Genomic DNA, 9,915 nt, shown 5'->3' with positions numbered 1-9,915 from the left:
ACCTTTTTGGCTATATATACTTTTGCCTTGCCTTTTTGCATTTTTCCCTTTTGCTTTTTTGCCTTTTTGCTTTGCCTTTTTGGTTTTGTGCCTTTTAACCTTGCCTTGCCTTTTTTCCCTTTTTGCGTTTTTCCCTTGTCTTTTTGGCTTTTTGACTCTGCCTTTTTACCTTTTGCTTCTTTGTGGTCTTTTTGTCCTTTTGCCTTTCTTTTTTGCCGTTTTTCCTTGCCTTTTCCCCTTTTTGTCTTGCCTTTTTGCCTTACCTTTTCCCTTTTTGCCTTTCCTTTCAGTTTTTTGGCCCCTGTTTTTGACTTTTTCTCTCTTTGCCTTTTTTCCTTTTTGCCTTATCTTTTTGCATTTTTGCCCTTTTGCCTTGCCTTTTTGCCTTACCTTTTTTCCATTTTGACTTGCCTTTTTGCCATTTTTCTTTTTGACTTCGCTTTTTCCTTTTTTGAATTTTTATCTTGCCTTGCCTTGCCTTTTTGCCTTTTTGCTTGCCTTTCCCTTGGCTTTTTGGATTTTTGCCTTTTTTCCATTTTTACTTTTGCCTTATCTCTCTTCCTTTTTGCATTTTTGCATTGGCTTTTGCCTTTTTGCTTTGCCTTTTAGCCTTTATTCCTTTCCTTTCATTGTCTTTTTGCCTTTTTACTTTTTTGCCTTTTTCCTTCCCTTGCCTTGTTTTATGTTTTGCCTTTTTGTCTTTCCTTGTGTTTTTGTCTTGTTCCCTTTTTCCCTTTCCTTTTTGCCTTGACTTTTTCCCTTTTAACCTTGCCTTTTTCATTGCCTTTTTGCCTTTATGACTTGCCTTTTTACCGATTTGCCTTCAATTTTTGCCTTTTTACTATATTGCCTTGCCTTTTTGCCTTTTCCCTTTTGCCTTGCATTTTACCTTTTTGAATTGTCTTTTGACTTTTCCCCTATTTGCCTTTTGCCCTTTTGCCTTACCTTTTTTCTTTTTGTCCTTTTGCCTTGCCTTTTTCTCTTTTTGCCTTCCCTTTTTCCCTGTTTTGCCTTCTGTTTTAGCTTTTTGCCTTGTCTTTTTTACTTTTTCCCTCTTTGCCTTTTTTCCTTTTTGCCTTGCCTTTATTCCTTTTTGCCTTGCCTGTTTTCTTTTTACTTTTTGCCTTTTTACCTTGCCTTGCCTTACCTTTTTGCCCTGCCTTTTTCCCTTGTCTTTTTGGCTTTTGCTTTTTTCCTTTCCTTTTTTCCATTTTAACTTTTGCCTTACCTCTTTTCCTTTTTGCATTTTGTATTGCCTTTTTTCCTTTTTCACATTTTTCCTTGCCTTGCTTTGCATTTTTGTCTTTTTGTCTTGTCTTGTGTTTTTGCCTTTTTGTCTTGACTTGCATTTTGACTTTTTGCCTTCCTGCCTTTTTGCCTTTCCCTGTCTTTCCTTTTTGCCTTTTTGCAGTGCTTTGCTTTTTTGCCTTTTTCTCTTGACTTTTTGATTTTTCACCTTTTTGCCTTGCCTTTTTGCCTTCAAGCCTTGCCTTCATGCCTTGTGTTTTTGTCTTTTTGCCTTCCCATTTTGTCTTTTTGACTTTCCTTTTTGCCTTGCCTTTTTGTCTTGCCTTTTACCCTATTTGCATTTCCTTTTTGCCTTCATGCCTTGCCTTTTTGCCTTAATGCCTTGCCTTTTTGTCTGTTTGCTTTATTGTCTTCCTTTTTGCCTTCTCTTTTTGCATTTTTACCTTTTTGCCTTTTTATATTGCTTGCCTTGCTTTTTGCCATTTTTGACTTGACTGGCCTTTTTTCCTTTTTTTGCTGTGTCTTGCATAGCCTTTTTCTTTTCCATGACTTGCCTTGCCTCTTTGCCTTGCCTAGTGATGCCTTTTTGCCTTTTGGCCATGCTTTTCTTCCTTTTTCCCTGGCCTTTTTACCGTTTCCCCTTTTTTCTTTCGTCTTGCATTTTTGCCTTCACTTTTGGTCTTTCTGCTTTTTTGCATTTTTGTATTGCCTTTTTGCTTTTTTGCCTTTTTACCTTGACATGTCTTGCATTTTTGCCTTATTGCATTGCAAGGAGCTCGGCAGATCTGCCCTTTGGAAATGAAATGTTTCCTCAGGAAAACTCCATTGCGGTAGCCCTCTTCTGGAAGTGGAACGAGTATGTAGATTTATCGTTAAGAGATTGTTAAAGCACTTTTTAGCCCAGAAAAAACAAGTGCATGGTGAAATCCTAACAAGCTCAAGTGCCTTTCCACAGTTCAAAGTGTATAAATCTACACTCTTTAGCAAGTAAGTGGGCGAGGAGGCAAAATCAGTCTGCATGTTACTCAGTGAAAGAAAGAACTCGCTGACTTCATCCACTCCTCTGAGAAAAGCAGGTATTATGAGAGACTGTCTGTTATTTTCTCTTTCCAGCAATGAGCTCAGAAAATCTGACCCTTGCAAAAGAAACTTCCCTCAAGAAAAATCCATTGCGGTAGTCCCGTTGTTGAAGCGGAAAAAGTATGTAGTGTTTTCATTAAGAGTTGTGAAAGCAAGTTGTTGACCAAGGAAAACAAAGTGCATGGTGAAATTCTAACAAACCCCGGTGCCTTTCCACAGTTCAAAGTGTGTAACTATACACTCTTTTCCAATTAAGAGAGCACAGAAGCAACATCAACCTCCATGAGTCTCAGTGAAAGAGAGAACACTCTGAGTTCTTCCATTCCTCTGAGGAGAGCAGTTAGAATGAGAAAACCGTCATTTGGTTTCACTTTCCTGCAATGAGCTTGACAGATCTGCCCTTTGCAAACGGAAGGTTTCCTCAGGAACCTATATTGCGGTACCTCTCTTCTGGAAGTGGAACGAGTACGTAGAGTTAGCGTTAAGAGATTGTGAAAGCAGGTGGCTGCCCAGGAAAGACAAAGTGCTTGGTGAAATCCTAACAAGCCCAAGTGCCTTTCTACAGTTTTTAATCTATACACTCTTTTCCAAGTAAGAGAGCACAGAGGCAACATCAGTCTGCATGTTTCTCAGTGAAAGAAAGAACTTCCTGACTTCATCCACTCCTCTGAGAAAAGCAGGTATTATTTGAGAGTGTCTATTCTTTTCTCTTTTCTGCAATGAGCGCAGTAAGTCTGACCATTGCAAACATAAGCTTTCCTCAGGAAAGTCAATGGCAGTAGCCCTGTTCTTGAAGCAGAAAAAGTATGCAGTGCTAAGGTTAAGAGATTTTGAAAGGAAGTATTTGCACAGGGAAAACAAAGTGCATGGTGAAATCCTAACAAACCCAAGTGCTTTTCCACAGTTCAAAGTGTGTAACTACACACTCTTTTCCAAGAGAGCACAGGGGCAACATCACCCTGCATGTTTCTCAGTGAAAGAGCTCTCTGACTTCATCCAGTCCTCTCAAGAAAGCAGTCAGAATGAGAAAACCGTCATTCGGTTTCTGTTTCTTTCAATGGCAAAAGGTCAAAAAGTCAAGACATGAAGACAAAAAGGCAAGGCAGTAAGGTAAAAAGGATATAAGGTAAACAGGCAAAAAGGCAAGGCATGAAGGCAAAAAGGACAAAAGGCAAAGCAAGGAAAAGCAAAAACGCAAGGCAAAAATGAAAAATGTGCAAAGGCAAGGCAAAAGAGAAAAAGGCAAGTCAATTTAAAAAGGCAAAAAGCCAAGAAAAAGAGGCAAAAAGGCAAGGGAAAAATGAAACGCAAGGCAAGAAAAAAGGGAAAAAGGTAAAAAGGCCTGGCAAGGGAAGGTAAAAAGGTAAAGGCAAAAAGGCAAGAGAAGGTTAGGCAAAAAGGTAAAAAGGCAAAGAAAGGAAAGCAAAAATGGCAAAAAGGCAAGGTAAAGCAAGGCAAAAAGGGATGGCAGGGCAAAAAGTCGAAAGGGCAAAAAGGTTTGGCAAGGCAAGGCAAAAATGCAAAATTAAAGGCAAAAAGGCCTAAAGGCAAAGAGGAAACGCAAAAACGGAAAAAGGCAAATAGGCAATAAGTCAAAGGCAAGTCAAGGCAAAAAGGGAAAAATGCAAGGCAAAGCAAAAAGGCAAAAACGGAAGGCAAGGCAAGGAAAAAGGCAGAAAGGTAAAAAGGCAAAAAGCAATGCAAGGAAAGGCAAAAAGCTAAAAGGCAAAGCAAAAGGCAATGTAAAATTGCAGAAAGGAAAAAAGGCAAGAAAAAAGACAAAAAAGCAAAAAAGAAAAAAGCAAAGCAAAAAGGTAAAAAGTAAAAAAGGCAAGGCAAAAAGGAATAAAACCCAGGAAAAAAGGCAAAAAGGCAAGACAAAAGGGCAAAAAGGCAAAAAGGAAAAGAGGGAAAAAGTCAAAAAGAGAAGGCAAACAGCTAAAACAAAAGGGAAAAGGGAAGGCAAATAAGGAAAAAAGCAAGGTAAAAAGGCACCACAAAAGGCAAAAAGGGAAAAGGGAAAAAGACAAGAGAAAAAGGCAAAAAATCAAGATAAAAAGTCAAAAGGCAAGTGAAGACAGAAAGGCAAAAAAGTAAGGCAAGACAAAAAGGCAAAACCACAAAGCAAGGCAAGGAAAAAGGCAAAGAGATAAAAAAGTAAAAAGGCAATGAAAGGAAAGGAATAAAGGCTACAAGGCAAAGCGAAAACAAAAAGGCAATGCAAAAATGCAAAAAGGAAAAGAGATAAAGCAAAAGGTTAAAGGAAAAAAGGTAAGGAAAGAAGGCAAAAATCCAAAGAGAGAAGGGAAAAAGGCAATGCACAAAGGCAAAAAGACAAAAAAGGAAAGGTAAAAAGGAAAAAGGGAAGGGAAAAAGGCAAAAAGGCAAGGCAAAAGACAAAACGGCAAAAAGATAAGGCAGAAAGAAAAAAGTAAATAGGTGAAGAGGCAAAAAGTCAAAAGGCAAGGGAAAAAGACAAAAAGGCATGACAAAAAGGCAAAAAGGCAAGGCAATACAGTAAAAAGGCAAAAGGGGATGGCAAACTGGTAAAAAGGCAAAAAGACAAATACTAAAGGCCAAAAGGCAATGGAGAAGGCAAGGTAAAAAGGGAAAGAGTCAAGACTAAAGGCAAAAAAGAAAAGAAAAAAGACAAGGGAAAAAAGCAAAAAGACAAGGAAAAAAGGCAAAAGGCAAGTCAAGACAAAAAGGCAAAAACACAAGACAGGACAAAAAGGCAAAAATACAAGGCAAAGCAAGGAAAAAGGCAAAAAGACAATGTAAAGAAAGGAATAAAGGCTAAAAGGCAAAGCAAAAAGGGAAAAACTCAATGCAAAAATGCAAAAAGGAAAAGACATAAGGGAAAAGCTAAAATGGAAAAAAGGCAAGGAAAAAGGCAAAAAGACAAGGGAAAAAGGCATAAAGAAAAGGAAAAGCAAAGAAGCAGAAAGGAAAAAAGGCAAGTCAAAAAGAAAAAAGGCAAAAAGGAATAAAGGCAGAAAAAAAGGCAAAAAGGCAAGGAAAAAGGCAAAGAGGGAAAAGTCAAAAAGACAAGGCAAAAAGCTAAAACAGAGGGCAAAAAAGGGAAAAGGGAAGGCAAACAGGCAAAAACGCAAGGCAAAAATGCAAGGCAAAAGGACAAAAAGGCAAAAAGATAAGGCAAATGGAAAAAAGGCAATGAGGCAAAAAGTTCAAAGTCAAGGAAAAAAGTTAAAATGCAAGGTAAAAAGGGAAAAGGCAAAAAGGCAAGGCAATAGGTTAAAAAGGTAAAAAGACAAGGAAAAAAGGTAAGGAAAAAAGGCAAAAAGGCAAGGCAAAAGGACAAAAAGGCATAAAGATAAGGCAAGTGGAAAAAAGGCTAAGAGGCAAAATGTCAAAATACAAGGCAAAAAGGTAAAATGCAAGGCAAAAAGAGAAAAGGCAAAAAGGAAAGGCAATACAGTTAAAAGGCAAAAAGGGAAGGCAAACTGGTAAAAAGACAAAAAGGTAAGTCATAAAGGCAAAAAGGCAAGGTTACAAGGGAAAAAGTCAAGGCCAAAAGGCACAAAGGGAAAAAGGCAAAAAGACAAGGGAAAAAGGTAAAAATAGAAAGCAAAAAGTCAAGAAGTCAAAAGGCAAGTCAAGGCAAAAACACAAGCCAAGACAAAAAGACAAAAAGACAAAAACGCAAAGCAAGGCAAGGAAAGGAAAAAGGCAAAAAGGTAAAAAGGCAAAAAGGCAATGAAAGGAAAGGAATAAAGGCTAAAAGGCAAAGCAAAAAGTCAAAAGCCGATGCAAAAAGGAAAAGAGATAATGCAAAAGTTAAAATGGACAAAAGACAAATATCTAAAAATACAAGGGATAAAGACAAGGCAAAAGAGGAAAAAAGGAAGGCAATATGGTAAAAAGGCAAATAGGGAAGGCAAATGGTTAAAAAAGCAAAAAGGCAAATCATAAAGGTAAAAAGGCTATGAAAAAGGCAAGGGAAAAAGGGAAAAAGTTAAGGCAAATAGGCAAGACAAAAAGCAAAAAGGCAAGGAAAAAGGCAAAAAGACAAGGAGAAAAGGCAAAACAGCAAAAAGTCAAAAGGCAAGTCAAGACAAAAAGCCAAAACCACAAGGCAAGACAAAAAGGCAAAAATGCAAAGCAAGGAAAGAATAAAGACTAAAAGACAAAGCAAAAAGGCAATGGAAAGTGTAAAAAGAAAAGAAATAAGGCAAAAGTTCAAATGGAAAAAGGCGAGGAAAGAAGGCAAAAAGCCAAAAAGACAAGGGAAAAAGGAAAGGCAAAAAGGCAAGGCAAGGCAAGGTAAAAAGGCAAAAAAGTGAAAGGCAGAGGAAAAAGCAAAAAAGGCAAGGAAAAACAAAAAAGGCAAAAAGAAATAAAGGCAAGGAAAAAGGCAAAAATGCAAGGCAAAAGGGCAAAAAGGCAAGGCACTAAGGTAAAAAAGCAAAAAGGGAAGGCAAACCAGTAAAAAGGCAAAAAGGTAAATCATAAAAGAAAAAGGCAATGAAAAAGGTATGGTTTAAAGGGAAAAAGTCAAAGAAAAAAGCAAGGCAAAAGGCAAAAAAGACAAGGGAAAAAGGCAAAAAGACAAGGAAAAAAGGCAAAAGGCAAGTCAAGACAAAAAGGCAAAAACACAAGACAAGACAAAAAGGCAAAAATGCAAAGTGAGGCAAGGCAAGGAAAAAGGGAAAAAGACAATGCAAGGAAAGGAATAAAGGCTAAAAGGCAAAGCAAAATGCAAAAAGGCAATGAAAAATGCTAAAAGGAAAAGAGATAAGGCAAAATTTAAAATGGAAAAAAGGCAACGAAAAAAGGCAAACAGCAAAAAGACAAGGGAAAAAGGCAAAAAGGCACAACAAAAAGGCAAGGCAAGGCAAGATAAAAAGGCAAAAAAGCGAAAAGTCTAAGCAAAAAAGCAGAAAGGGAAAAAAGAATAAAGGTAAGGCAAAAAGGCAAGACAAAGAGGCAAAGAGACAAGGCAATATGGTAAAAAGGCAAAAAGGGAAGGCAAACCGGTAAAAAGGCAAACAGGTAAATCATAAAGACAAAAAGGCAAGGTAAAAAGGGAAAAAGTCAAAGCAAAAAGGCAAGACAAAAGGCAAAAAGGAAAGGAAAAAAGGGAAAAAGGCAAAGAGACAAGGGAAAAGGGCAAAAAGACCAGGAAAAAGGATAAAAGACAAGGGAAAAGGCAAAAAGGGAAAAAAGCAAGGTAAAAAAAAAGACCAAAAGGCAAGGCAATAAGGAATAAAGGCAAGAAAAAACGCAAAAAGGCAAGGCAAAAAGGCAAAAAGATGAGGCAAAAAGGCAAAGAGGGAAAAAGTCAAAAAGACAAGGCAAAAAGCTAAAACAAAAGGCAAAAAAGGGAAAAAGGGAAGGCAAAAAGGCAAGGTAAAAAGGCAAAGCAAAAAGGCAAGGCAATAGGACAAAAAGGCAAAAAGATAAGGCAAACAGAAAAAAGCAAACAGGCAAAATGTCAAACGACAAGGCAAAAAGGTAAAATGCAAAGCAACAAGGAAAAAGGCAAAAAGGCAAGTTAATATGGTAAAAAGGCAAAAGGGAAGGCAAACCGGTAAAAAGACAAAAAGGCAAGTCATAAAGGCAAAAAGCTAATGAAAAAGACAAGGTTAAAAGGGAAAAAGTCAAGGAGAAAAGGCAATACAAAAGGCAAAAAGGAAAGACAAAAAGGGAAAACGGCAAAAAGACAAGGGAAAAGGCAAAAAAAAAGAGACAAAAAGTCAAAAGGCAAGTCAAGGCAAAAACACAAGGCAAGACAAAAAGGCAAAACTGCAAAGCAAGGCAAGGCAAGGAAAAAGGCAAAAAAAGCAATGGAAGGAAAGGAATAAAGGCTAAAAGACAAAGCAAAAAGGCAAAAAGGCAATGTGAAAAAGCAAAAAAGAAAAGAGATAAGGCAAAAGTTAAAACGGAAAAAAGGCAAGGAAAAAAAGCCAAAGGGCTCAGAAGACAAGGGAAAAGGGCAAAAAGGGAAAAACGCAGGGCAAAAAGGGAAAAAAGGCAAGGCAAGGCAAGGCAAAAAGGAAAAAGGCAAAGCAAAAAGGCAAAAAAGCAAATAGGAAAAAAGGCAAGGCAAAAAGAAAAAAGCAAAAGGCAAGGCAAAAAGGAATAAAGGAAAGGAAAAACACAAAAAGATAAGACAAAAAGGAAAAAAGGCAAAGAGGAAAAATGTCAAAAAGAGAAGGCAAAAAGCTAAAACGGAAAGCAAAAAGGGAAAAAGGCAAGGCAAAAGGCAAAAAGGTAAGGCAAAAAAAACAAAAAAAGCAAAAAGATAAGGCAGATGGAAAAAAGGCAAAGATGCAAAAAGTCAAAAGGCAAGGCGAGAGGTAAAATGCAAAGCAAAAAGGGAAAAGGCAAAAAGACAAGAGAAAAAGGCAAAAAGGCAAGGAAATATGGTAAAAAGGCAAAAAATCAAGTCATAAAGACAAAAAGACAATGAAAAAGGCAATGTTAAAAGAGAAAAAGTCAAGGCAAAAAGGTAACACAAAAGGCAAAAGGGAAAGGGAAAAAGGGAAAAAGACAAGGGAAAAAGACAAAAAACAAGGAAAAAGGCAAAAACAGAAGGCAAGACAAAAAAGCAAAAATGCAAAACAAGGCATGTTCGGGGGGGCCGCGGGCGTGTGCCCGTGCAGTGTCTTCCGCGTGGGCATCCCCCTGTGCACCGCGGGGTGCCGTGGTGCGTCGCGTCAGCACGGCACGGAGTGCCTGCCATGCCCGTGGGTGGCGTGGGCGCACTGTGCATCCACGTCCGTCTGAGCGTGCGAGTGTGGCACGGCGGCTTAGGGACGTCACGCTAGCGCACGGTGCGGGAGGTGCTCGTACATTCGCTTCGTCTGCCCGTGTTTCGGGTGCTCAGTCTGTCTGCATGTGTCGCCGGCTGTGTCTCTGAGCCCGCGTGACACCTGCCTGTGGGTGCCGCGTGTACAGGGCCACATCCGTGTCCGCATCCCCGAGCATCCCGTGCAGCACGTGCACATGCGGACCGTGCCTGCATGCTCCGTGTATCGTGTGCGCGGGGGTGACGTGTGTCTGCATTCCCACGTGTTCCGCCTGCCCGCGTCTACCTCTGCATCTCCTGAGCGTTCCGTTCGTGCATCTGCTGTGTGCGTGTGTCTCCGTGTTTCCACGTGCTCCAGGCGTGCATCCATGTCTCCAGAGGACACTCTGCGGTGCGTGTATGCATGCCCATGCGCGCGGGAGCATTTCCGTCCTTCTGTCCGTCCTCCTCCTCCTCCTCCGCCCCACAGCCCCCCACCGCCCCCACCACCTCCACCATCTCCAAACCTCTTCCCCGCCTGGTGGGTGCCACCTGGCGGCCACATTGGGCTGGATCCGGATATCACCAGCATGGGGCCGACAGAAAGGGCGCGGGCTGGGTGGGGTTGGGGGTGAGGGTGGGCGGTGGAGGGGGTGGAGCCAGTGGTCCTCGGCGGCGTCGGGGCTAGCACCGCCAGCACGTGCCCCTCCGGTTTCAGTCGGGACCGCCTCCGTGACATCGAAGAGAGTTTCCCCATCCGTCCAAGGGCGCAGGGGTTCGAATGACTGAGGGTGCCATCGTCCCTTGACGACCACCTTTGGGTCGCGCACACACTC

This window comes from Loxodonta africana, unplaced genomic scaffold, assembly GCF_030014295.1.
Source record: "Loxodonta africana isolate mLoxAfr1 unplaced genomic scaffold, mLoxAfr1.hap2 scaffold_80, whole genome shotgun sequence".
NCBI lineage: Eukaryota > Metazoa > Chordata > Mammalia > Proboscidea > Elephantidae > Loxodonta > Loxodonta africana.
The sequence above is the reverse complement of the archived record's forward strand: the minus strand, read 5'-3'. Positions refer to the sequence as shown.